Here is an 11,035-nt window from a genome sequence, read left to right on the forward strand (position 1 = left end):
TAAATACATCGCTCAAATGCGTGCGTGCCGGCCGCTCCCCAACAGCCCAGTGCCCCTTATTCTGCCATCTGTGACAGTAAAGGGTTAAGAGGAGATTTCGCTACAGACGTTGAGATATTTCAGCGGAGTGAGCTGTAGGTGTGCAAAAGCCATTATCACAGTTACTGTAACTTGCTGATATTATCAGAGCCCCCGGCACAGCGATTGCTGTCTCCTCTGTCATGCAAACCACGCAGCACGCTCTGTGGGTAGCACCGCCAGCAGCCAAACACTGCCCTCTACTGGCTCACTCTTACACTGCGTCACTAATGTTCCTCACTCCCTGGCATATATGGGTTGCCACTGTCTGAAATATTATTATTATTATTATTATTATTATGGGACAAGTGACATGGATTAAACCACTTACACACAGAAACCAGAGAAATACTGCTCAGTTTTATTATGACAAGAATTATAAAGGAAAATCTAATTAACTGGGGGGGGGGGGGTGCTTAGCAAATTGGAATTTTAAAGGTTAACTTTAGTGTGTTATAGAATGGATATTTACTTAGCAACTTTTCAGCTGGTCTTTATTATTTTTTCATTTTAAATTTATTTGCTTTCCACTTCTGACTCTTTCCAACTTTTAAAAGGGGGGTCACTGACCCCGGCAGTCAAAAAGCTATTGTCCTTTGAGACTACAATTTTATTGTTACTTTGTATTGCGTATCTTTCCTATTCATATGCCTGTGTCGCACCATTGCCTGGTTGCTGGGGTGATATGGACCCTAGCAACCATATAGCTGCTCAAATTCCAAACTGGAGAGTTGCTGAATACTCCAAAAATAAATACTAAATACTCCAAAAAGCACAAATCATAGAAAAATGAAGATCAACTGCAAATTGTTTGTGAATAGCACCCTGAACAACATACTAAAAGTGAATTAAAAGGTGAACAACCCCTTTTTTCTCCAGGCCGGCACTCAAAGCAGTTTACTGACGAAGCGCCATCTTACCTAGTCTAGTTAGGCACCAGGGATCCCTGAGAAAAGCTGGTAAGTTAGTGCCCCCCCCCCCCCCCCCCAGTGGATTAATCACTAAGTGTTTTTCCTATAGGTGAGGTGCTTAGATGGAAAGGACCCTGTGCCATCAAAGCTGGGCCACCAGGTACTTGGAAACAGCCACAACAAAGGGTGAAAGGAAGGGTTGTGTACTGGAAATTGCCTCCCTCGCATGTACCAGACATGGAGCAGCTTTAGGTCCCCTATTTGCCCTGTTTAGCTCAAAAAATAGCAAAAAAGCAGATTTTTTTTTAAATCAAAACAATAGGCAAAGAATATTTCAAATATCATTACCTTTATCAAAAGGGGATTTATAATAACACCTGCTATTATCATTATTTCCTTAAATGTATTTCCCAAGAATAATAATAATATCTTTATAAATGGAATGATACACATTTGCATAGGCGGGTCAGCCATACCTTTATTTTATTTGGAATAGGCTATATACATATAACAGAAAGGTTTCCATAGAAAATGTAGTGAATTCCCCTGTGGGACATGCCAAATTATGGGTTTATCAGGTTCCTCTTTAAATGAGGAATATTGGTGAAGTATGTTAGGTTAGTTCAGTCCTGCTAATCTATAACTAATATTCACATAGGGCCCACTGCTGTACATAAGGATACTGAGCAGTACTTATCACAGGGACAAAGTGAGTTTGGAGCTAATGAGAGTGCTGCCTGGAAGGGAATACAATCACCTACACTTTGAATGGCAGGAACCCCCCCAGTATATGTTAATGGATAGAAGGCTTTGATTGGGGGACCACAGCTCGGAAAATTAGCCTTGGCTTCAGAACAGTTGTTGGCACTGTAGGTGTGGGACCAAGGGGTATGGGGCAGATTGGGGTCTTCCCCTTGGGTGCCAAAGCCCCTTGGCCTGGACTGTTTGTAGCCCACCCTATGGAATAACTGTACAACCCCAGCCCAGTGCGACTGACCATAGCTGCTCTTTCAGGGGCTGGAGGGGCAACACTGGGAAGGTTAGGGGGCATTTAGGCAGAAAAAGACCAAATTGTGGTGCTTCATTACATAAAGGAAAATTCCCATCAATGATAGACATTCTTGGTGCCACCTTGGTACAGTAAATCAGTAATACATTGGTGCTCCCTGGGGTTTCCCACTTGGTCACCTTGCCCCACCCCGGTGATGTCATGTTGAATAAAATCACCTCTTTGTCAGGATCACCATTATTTCCCCTTGAAGCTTAATGGCTCATGATGCAATGGGACCTTTTTAGGATTCAGCATTCGGTGCCAATGTGGGACTTACCCAGCAGCCTCGGACTTTCCCCAAGTGTTTGGGTCGGGGGAGCTTTTATTTGTGCCAAAGCCATATCACATAATCCTTCCACTGCGTCAGAAATCTCTGGTTCACCATTAAGTTCACTTTTTTTTAGTATGTTATAGAATGGCCAGTACTTTTCAGTTGGTCTTGATTATTAGTTTTTTTGCCAATTTTTTAATTACTCACTTTCCCCAGCAGCCAAAACACTATTGGTCTTTGGGGCTACAATTTTATTGTTACTCTTTATTACTTACTTTTCTATCCACACCCTCTCCAATTTATATTCCAGTTTCTCATTGTAACCACTGCCTGGTTGCTATGGTAATTTGGACCCTGGCAACCAGATAGCTGCTGAAATTCCAAACTAGAAAATTGCTGAATGCTGAATATAAAGCTAAATAATTCAAAAGCCACAAATAGTAAAAAAAAAAAAAAATGAAGACAAACTCCAAATTGTTCCAGAATAGCACTCTCTGCAAGTTACCAAAAGTTATTGTAAAGGTGAACAACCCCTTTAAATAGCAGAGTGCCAACATTAGCTTCCCCTATAGAGGAAATGCAATGCCAGCATTAATTTGCTATATATAAAGGGTTTCATTGCCTGCGGTCTATAAATGAAGGACAAAGAAAGTTTAGTTGCCACAACAAATATGCCGCTATATAAGGTTCCCTCTTTTACTGAAAAAAGTCATATCAAAATAAAGTGACTGTAATCCTATTTAAACATATAGTGTCGTGTTAATATATAACCATTGGCTGTAACTCGGTTATTAAAGATAAGCCATTTCTTTGTGCCTTTTTTCCCCCCTTTTACCGTATTTATTTTTAATGTGGCCTTGGCCTTCCTCCTTGTGTTATTGTTGCCACTTTAAAGAGTGATGAAATCTAAATCAGTAGCACCCTCTGCAGGACTTTCTTGGAACAACAGCATTAGATGCCACTTTTACATAATGGCGGCAAAAGCTCATTCAGGTGTTGATATTCTATGGGTAAGATATTCCCCAAAACAGCAATATGAGGGCAGACCTTATTCACAGGGGGTCTGGGCAACACAAATATTTTGGGGCCCTACCTATGGACCTTTGGCTGTTGCATGGCAGTAAGTAGTGATAGAAAATGTTTACTGTTACTATTCTGTTCTGTTTGCTCCACTCTTCTTTACTATATCCGCTTCCTGCTAATACTCAACCTGCATATTGTGATCTGTGGGCCCTTCTATGTGAAGGGCCCCCTGCTCTATTTGGCACTGCAGGATATATTATATATATATATATATATATATGTAAGGTGCTTGAGAGAGGGTCAGCACTCACAGGACTTATACAAACAAATTATTTTATTAAAGAGGAGACTAACGTTTCGGCTTGAAAAAGGCTAGAGTGCTAGCCGAAACGTTAGTCTCCTCTTTAATAAAATAATTTGTTTGTATAAGTCCTGTGAGTGCTTCTCTCAAGCACCTTCAACATTATTTGGACCTGCACCCAGGCAACAGCAACTTATCTATACGTGAGTGCCGGCATTTACTTGGAAGTTTATATATTATATATATATATATATAGAAAATAATCATCTGTTGCCAGAACACCCTTCAATGTTTCATCAAAATTTTTTTATTGTAGATATATTGTTAAAACCAACGTTTCGGTCCTTATTATGACCTTTCTCAAGTTTGATGAAACATTGAAGGGTGTGCTGGCCACAGATGATTATTTTCTATACAGACATAATTTTGGCTAGCACCCCGCAGAATATTGAGCCTTGGAGTGCGGACACCATTTGGATTGATAGAGCACGCGCGCGCGTGTGTGTGTGTGTGTATGTGTGTGTATATGTATATATATATATATATATATATATATATATATATATATATATATTACAGTGGTGTGAAAAACTATTTGCTCCCTTCCTGATTTCTTATTCTTTTGCATGTTTGTCACACTTAAATGTTTCTGCTCATCAAAAACCGTTAACTATTAGTCAAAGATAACATAATTGAACACAAAATGCAGTTTTAAAATGAAGGTTTACGTTATTAAGGGAGAAAAAAAACTCCAAATCTACATGGCCCTGTGTGAAAAAGTGATTGCCCCCCTTGTTAAAAAATAACTTAACTGTGGTTTATCAATTTCAATTTTCAATTTCTGTAGTCACCCCCAGGCCTGATTACTGCCACACCTGTTTCAATCAAGAAATCACTTAAATAGGAGCTACCTGACACAGAGAAGTAGACCAAAAGCACCTCAAAAGCTAGACATCATGCCAAGATCCAAAGAAATTCAGGAACAAATGAGAACAAAAGTAATTAAGATCTATCAGTCTGGTAAAGGTTATAAAGCCATTTCTAAAGCTTTGGGACTCCAGCGAACCACAGTGAGAGCCATTATCCACAAATGGCAAAAACATGGAACAGTGGTGAACCTTCCCAGGAGTGGCCGGCCGACCAAAATTACCCCAAGAGCGCAGAGACAACTCATCCGAGAGGCCACAAAAGACCCCAGGACAACATCTAAAGAACTGCAGGCCTCACTTGCCTCAATTAAGGTCAGTGTTCACGACTCCACCATAAGAAAGAGACTGGGCAAAAACGGCCTGCATGGCAGATTTCCAAGGCGCAAACCACTTTTAAGCAAAAAGAACATTATGGCTCGTCTCAATTTTGCTAAAAAACATCTCAATGATTGCCAAGACTTTTGAGAAAATACCTTGTGGACCGACGAGACAAAAGTTGAACTTTTTGGAAGGTGCGTGTCCCGTTACATCTGGCGTAAAAGTAACACAGCATTTCAGAAAAAGAACACCATACCAACAGTAAAATATGGTGGCGGTAGTGTGATGGTCTGGGGTTGTTTTGCTGCTTCAGGACCTGGAAGGCTTGCTGTGATAGATGGAACCATGAATTCTACTGTCTACCAAAAAATCCTGAAGGAGAATGTCCGGCCATCTGTTCGTCAACTCAAGCTGAAGCGATCTTGGGTGCTGCAGCAGGACAATGACCCAAAACACACCAGCAAATCCACCTCTGAATGGCTGAAGAAAAACAAAATGAAGACTTTGGAGTGGCCTAGTCAAAGTCCTGACCTGAATCCTATTGAGATGTTGTGGCATGACCTTAAAAAGGCGGTTCATGCTAGAAAACCCTCAAATAAAGCTGAATTACAACAATTCTACAAAGATGAGTGGGCCAAAATTCCTCCAGAGCGCTGTAAAAGACTCGTTGCAAGTTATCGCAAACGCTTGATTGCAGTTATTGCTGCTAAGGGTGGCCCAACCAGTTATTAGGTTCAGGGGGCAATTACTTTTTCACACAGGGCCATGTAGGTTTGGATTTTTTTTCTCCCTAAATAATAAAAACCCTCATTTAAAAACTGCATTTTGTGTTCACTTGTGTTACCTTTGACTAATAGTTAAATGTGTTTGATGATCAGAAACATTTTGTGTGACAAACATGCAAAAGAATAAGAAATCAGGAAGGGGGCAAATAGTTTTTCACACCACTGTATATATATATATCAGTGATCCCCAACCAGTGGCTCAAGGGCAACATGTTGCTCCCCAACCCCTTGGATGTTGCTCCCAGTGCCCCCAAACCAGGGAGTTATTTTTGAATTCCTGACTTGGGGGCAAGTTTTGGTTGAATAAAAACAAGATTTCCTACCAAATAAAGCCTCCTGTAAGCTGATAGGGTGCATAGAGGCTGCCTAATAGCCAATCTTAGCCCTTATTTGGCTCCTCCATGAACTTTTATGGTGCTTGTGTTGCTCCCCAAGTCTTTTTATATTTGATTGTGGCTCACGAGTAAGAAAGGTTGGGGATCCCTGATATATATATATGTATATGTGTATATGTATATATGTATATGTATATATGTATATGTATATATATATATATATATATGTATATATATATGTATATATATACAGTGGTGTGAAAAACTATTTGCCCCCTTCCTGATTTCTTATTCTTTTGGATGTTTGTCACACAAAATGTTTCTGATCATCAAACACATTTAACTATTAGTCAAAGATAACACAAGTAAACACAAAATGCAGTTTTTAAATGAGGGTTTTTATTATTTAGGGAGAAAAAAAATCCAAACCTACATGGCCCTGTGTGAAAAAGTAATTGCCCCCTGAACCTAATAACTGGTTGGGCCACCCTTAGCAGCAATAACTGCAATCAAGCGTTTGCGATAACTTGCAACGAGTCTTTTACAGCGCTCTGGAGGAATTTTGGCCCACTCATCTTTGTAGAATTGTTGTAATTCAGCTTTATTTGAGGGTTTTCTAGCATGAACCGCCTTTTTAAGGTCATGCCACAACATCTCAATAGGATTCAGGTCAGGACTTTGACTAGGCCACTCCAAAGTCTTCATTTTGTTTTTCTTCAGCCATTCAGAGGTGGATTTGCTGGTGTGTTTTGGGTCATTGTCCTGCTGCAGCACCCAAGATCGCTTCAGCTTGAGTTGACGAACAGATGGCCGGACATTCTCCTTCAGGATTTTTTGGTAGACAGTAGAATTCATGGTTCCATCTATCACAGCAAGCCTTCCAGGTCCTGAAGCAGCAAAACAACCCCAGACCATCACACTACCACCACCATATTTTACTGTTGGTATGATGTTCTTTTTCTGAAATGCTGTGTTACTTTTACGCCAGATGTAACGGGACACGCACCTTCCAAAAAGTTCAACTTTTGTCTTGTCGGTCCACAAGGTATTTTCCCAAAAGTCTTGGCAATCATTGAGATGTTTTTTAGCAAAATTGAGACGAGCCTTAATGTTCTTTTTGCTTAAAAGTGGTTTGTGCCTTGGAAATCTGCCATGCAGGCCGTTTTTGCCCAGTCTCTTTCTTATGGTGGAGTCGTGAACACTGACCTTAATTGAGCCAAGTGAGGCCTGCAGTTCTTTAGATGTTGTCCTGGGGTCTTTTGTGGCCTCTCGGATGAGTTGTCTCTGCGCTCTTGGGGTAATTTTGGTCGGCCGGCCACTCCTGGGAAGGTTCACCACTGTTCCATGTTTTTGCCATTTGTGGATAATGGCTCTCACTGTGGTTCGCTGGAGTCCCAAAGCTTTAGAAATGGCTTTATAACCTTTACCAGACTGATAGATCTCAATTACTTTTGTTCTCATTTGTTCCTGAATTTCTTTGGATCTTGGCATGATGTCTAGCTTTTGAGGTGCTTTTGGGCTACTTCTCTGTGTCAGGTAGCTCCTATTTAAGTGATTTCTTGATTGAAACAGGTGTGGCAGTAATCAGGCCTGGGGGTGACTACAGAAATTGATATTGAAATTGAAAATTTAAATTGATAAACCACAGTTAAGTTATTTTTTAACAAGGGGGGCAATCACTTTTTCACACAGGGCCATGTAGATTTGGAGTTTTTTTTCTCCCTTAATAACGTAAACCTTCATTTTAAAACTGCATTTTGTGTTCAATTATGTTATCTTTGACTAATAGTTAATGGTTTTTGATGAGCAGAAACATTTAAGTGTGACAAACATGCAAAAGAATAAGAAATCAGGAAGGGGGCAAATAGTTTTTCACACCACTGTATATGTATATATATATGTATATGTATATATATATGTATATATATATGTATATGTATATATATATGTATATATATATGTATATATATATATATATATGTATATATGTATATATATATGTATGTGTATATATATATATATGTATGTGTATATATATATGTATGTGTATATATATATATATATGTATGTGTATATATATATATATATGTGTATGTGTATATATATATGTATGTGTATATATATATGTATGTGTATATATATATGTATGTGTATGTGTATATATATATGTATGTGTATATATATATGTATGTGTATATATATATGTATGTGTATATATATATATGTATGTGTATATATATATATGTATGTGTATATATATATATGTATGTGTATATATATATATGTATGTGTATATATATGTATGTGTATATATATATATGTATGTGTATATATATATGTATGTGTATATATATATGTATGTGTATATATATATATATATATATATATATATATATATATATATATATATACACATATATACATACATACATATATACATACACACACACACACACTCTAACTGCTATCTCCTTACTGTACAGATACACATGAACCAAACTAGAGGTAAGTTACCCCCTAAATTGTGTGCCAGTAAGGCAAAGTTAGGGAGTGCTGGCAGTCTCAGGCCACAGTGGGACCCGGTACTAACTGCCTGCCCTATGGCAGATAGGAAGAACAGGGCACCTTGCTGTGTACCTCGCCCCAGATTCTGACATGAGGTGCAAAGAGCAGCCGGACCCTGGTTTCCCTACAGTCAGCCTAAGCAATAATTAGTTATTTGATGAATTGTGATGACTATAACCTGCCCCCAATAAGTAACCGGAACTAACATCGACACTGATTCTGTGCAACCCACTAACCTCATAATATCTCAAAACCTCACTGACCCCAGAAGTGCATCAGTCTATCATCACCGACAGTGACCATATTGTGTCCATACACAGTATAATCTGAGAGCCCACACCATAACAAAAAGCCAAAAGCAAGTGTTGCCCAGTCATACGCTATATTTTGTACTGTCGGCCCATAAAACCAGACAGCACGTAGCAGGCAGCAACACTAGTCCAGTTTCCCCAATGTGCCGGCAGTGTGATAAGAAAAAAAAAAACTGTTTTTTGTTATTTCTTAAACTAAACGGGTAAACTGAAGCAATTCAATGTCTCCATGCAGAAAATTAAATTCCCAGTGCCCACATAATCATCTTCTGCTAACAAAACAGTTATAAGGTTGAAGGGAGGGGGTTGTTTATACAGTGCTCACTATCTCTGTTTAGTCAAAATAGTAAGATAGGAAGTGTGAAAGCAAAATAATGCTGTTACTGCTTTATAATAAAAATAGAAAATACATTTTCATGTTTAATGTAATGTTTTTTTCAGCATAAGTTTGTATTTATTTGGCACAGGCTGAAAAAGTCTGTAGGGCTATACTTTCCCTTTAAATGCCTGCATTCCATAGTGGCTGCAAGAGATAAGAGGGCAGAGGTGCTTTGTTCATCCAACACTTGTGCTAATGAGTCAGACCATCATATAGGTCCCTGTTTGGAAAGGATGAGCCTTTTGCTTATGGTGGGAGCCAGGGGTAAGGGCTCAAAAGAAATACCAACTGGGGCAAGGGGGCCTCCAAGAGTGAAGAATAGGAGGATATGGATATATAACCCAATAGTAGCACTAGCTAGATGGGGCTCATTTAATGCCTGAGCTGCTGTAGAGTGCAGATTAATGGCTACTGCTCAGTACAGGCCCAGACAATCTGCACCCGGGCCCCTGGGGCAGTTTCCTCTGATTGCACCTGCCGACCACACAAATAGGTCTTTAGAAAACCAAAATAAAACTCTACATTGGAATATCCTTGCATTTATCAGTACTAGAGCCACCAGGTGTATTTCACACATACATACAGACAGACAGCCGAGTTTGTAGCCCGCAAGCACCCACCTTTGTTTACCCAAGCAAAGCAGCAGGATATCCGGGGAGCAGTGCTGTCTGGCTCTGGTGCATGGGATTACTCAGCAGTCACATGAAGTGCAAGCTTGTTGTCCTTGGCCTGTTCTTGCCCTGATACACTGCCCCGGCCCGGTGTAACGCCTCTGTTCTTGCCCTGATACACTGCCCCGGCCCGGTGTAACGCCTCTGTTCTTGCCCTGATACACTGCCCCGGCCCGGTGTAACGCCTCTCTTCTTGCCCTGATACACTGCCCCGGCCCGGTGCAACGCCTCTGTTCTTGCCCTGATACACTGCCCCGGCCCGGTGTAACGCCTCTGTTCTTTCCCTCTGATACACTGCCCCGGCCCGGTGTAACGCCTCTGTTCTTGCCCTGATACACTGCCCCGGCCCGGTGTAACGCCTCTGTTCTTGCCCTCTGATACACTGCCCCGGCCCGGTGTAACGCCTCTGTTCTTGCCCTCTGATACACTGCCCCGGCCCGGTGTAACGCCTCTGTTCTTGCCCTGATACACTGCCCTGGCGTAACGCCTCTGTTCTTGCCCTGATACACTGCCCCGGCCCGGTGCAACGCCTCTGTTCTTGCCCTGATACACTGCCCCGGCCCGGTGTAACGCCTCTGTTCTTTCCCTCTGATACACTGCCCCGGCCCGGTGTAACGCCTCTGTTCTTGCCCTGATACACTGCCCCGGCCCGGTGTAACGCCTCTGTTCTTGCCCTCTGATACACTGCCCCGGCCCGGTGTAACGCCTCTGTTCTTGCCCTCTGATACACTGCCCCGGCCCGGTGTAACGCCTCTGTTCTTGCCCTGATACACTGCCCTGGCGTAACGCCTCTGTTCTTGCCCTGATACACTGCCCCGGCCCGGTGTAACGCCTCTGTTCTTGCCCTCTGATACACTGCCCCGGCCCGGTGTAACGCCTCTGTTCTTGCCCTCTGATACACTGCCCCGGCCCGGTGTAACGCCTCTGTTCTTTCCCTCTGATACACTGCCTCGGCCCAGTCCTGCCTCTTATCACTCCAAGTCACAGTCCAGCCCAATCTCTGATACCCCAATGCTAAATATTAAGGGTAAATACACATGTATGTGGTCATTTGGGCAGCCTGTGTGTGCGTGGCCAAACTCACCTTCCTCTGTGAAGTCATGGATT

The sequence above is a fragment of the Xenopus tropicalis genome, chromosome 7, assembly GCF_000004195.4.
Source record: "Xenopus tropicalis strain Nigerian chromosome 7, UCB_Xtro_10.0, whole genome shotgun sequence".
Classification (NCBI taxonomy): Eukaryota; Metazoa; Chordata; class Amphibia; order Anura; family Pipidae; genus Xenopus; species Xenopus tropicalis.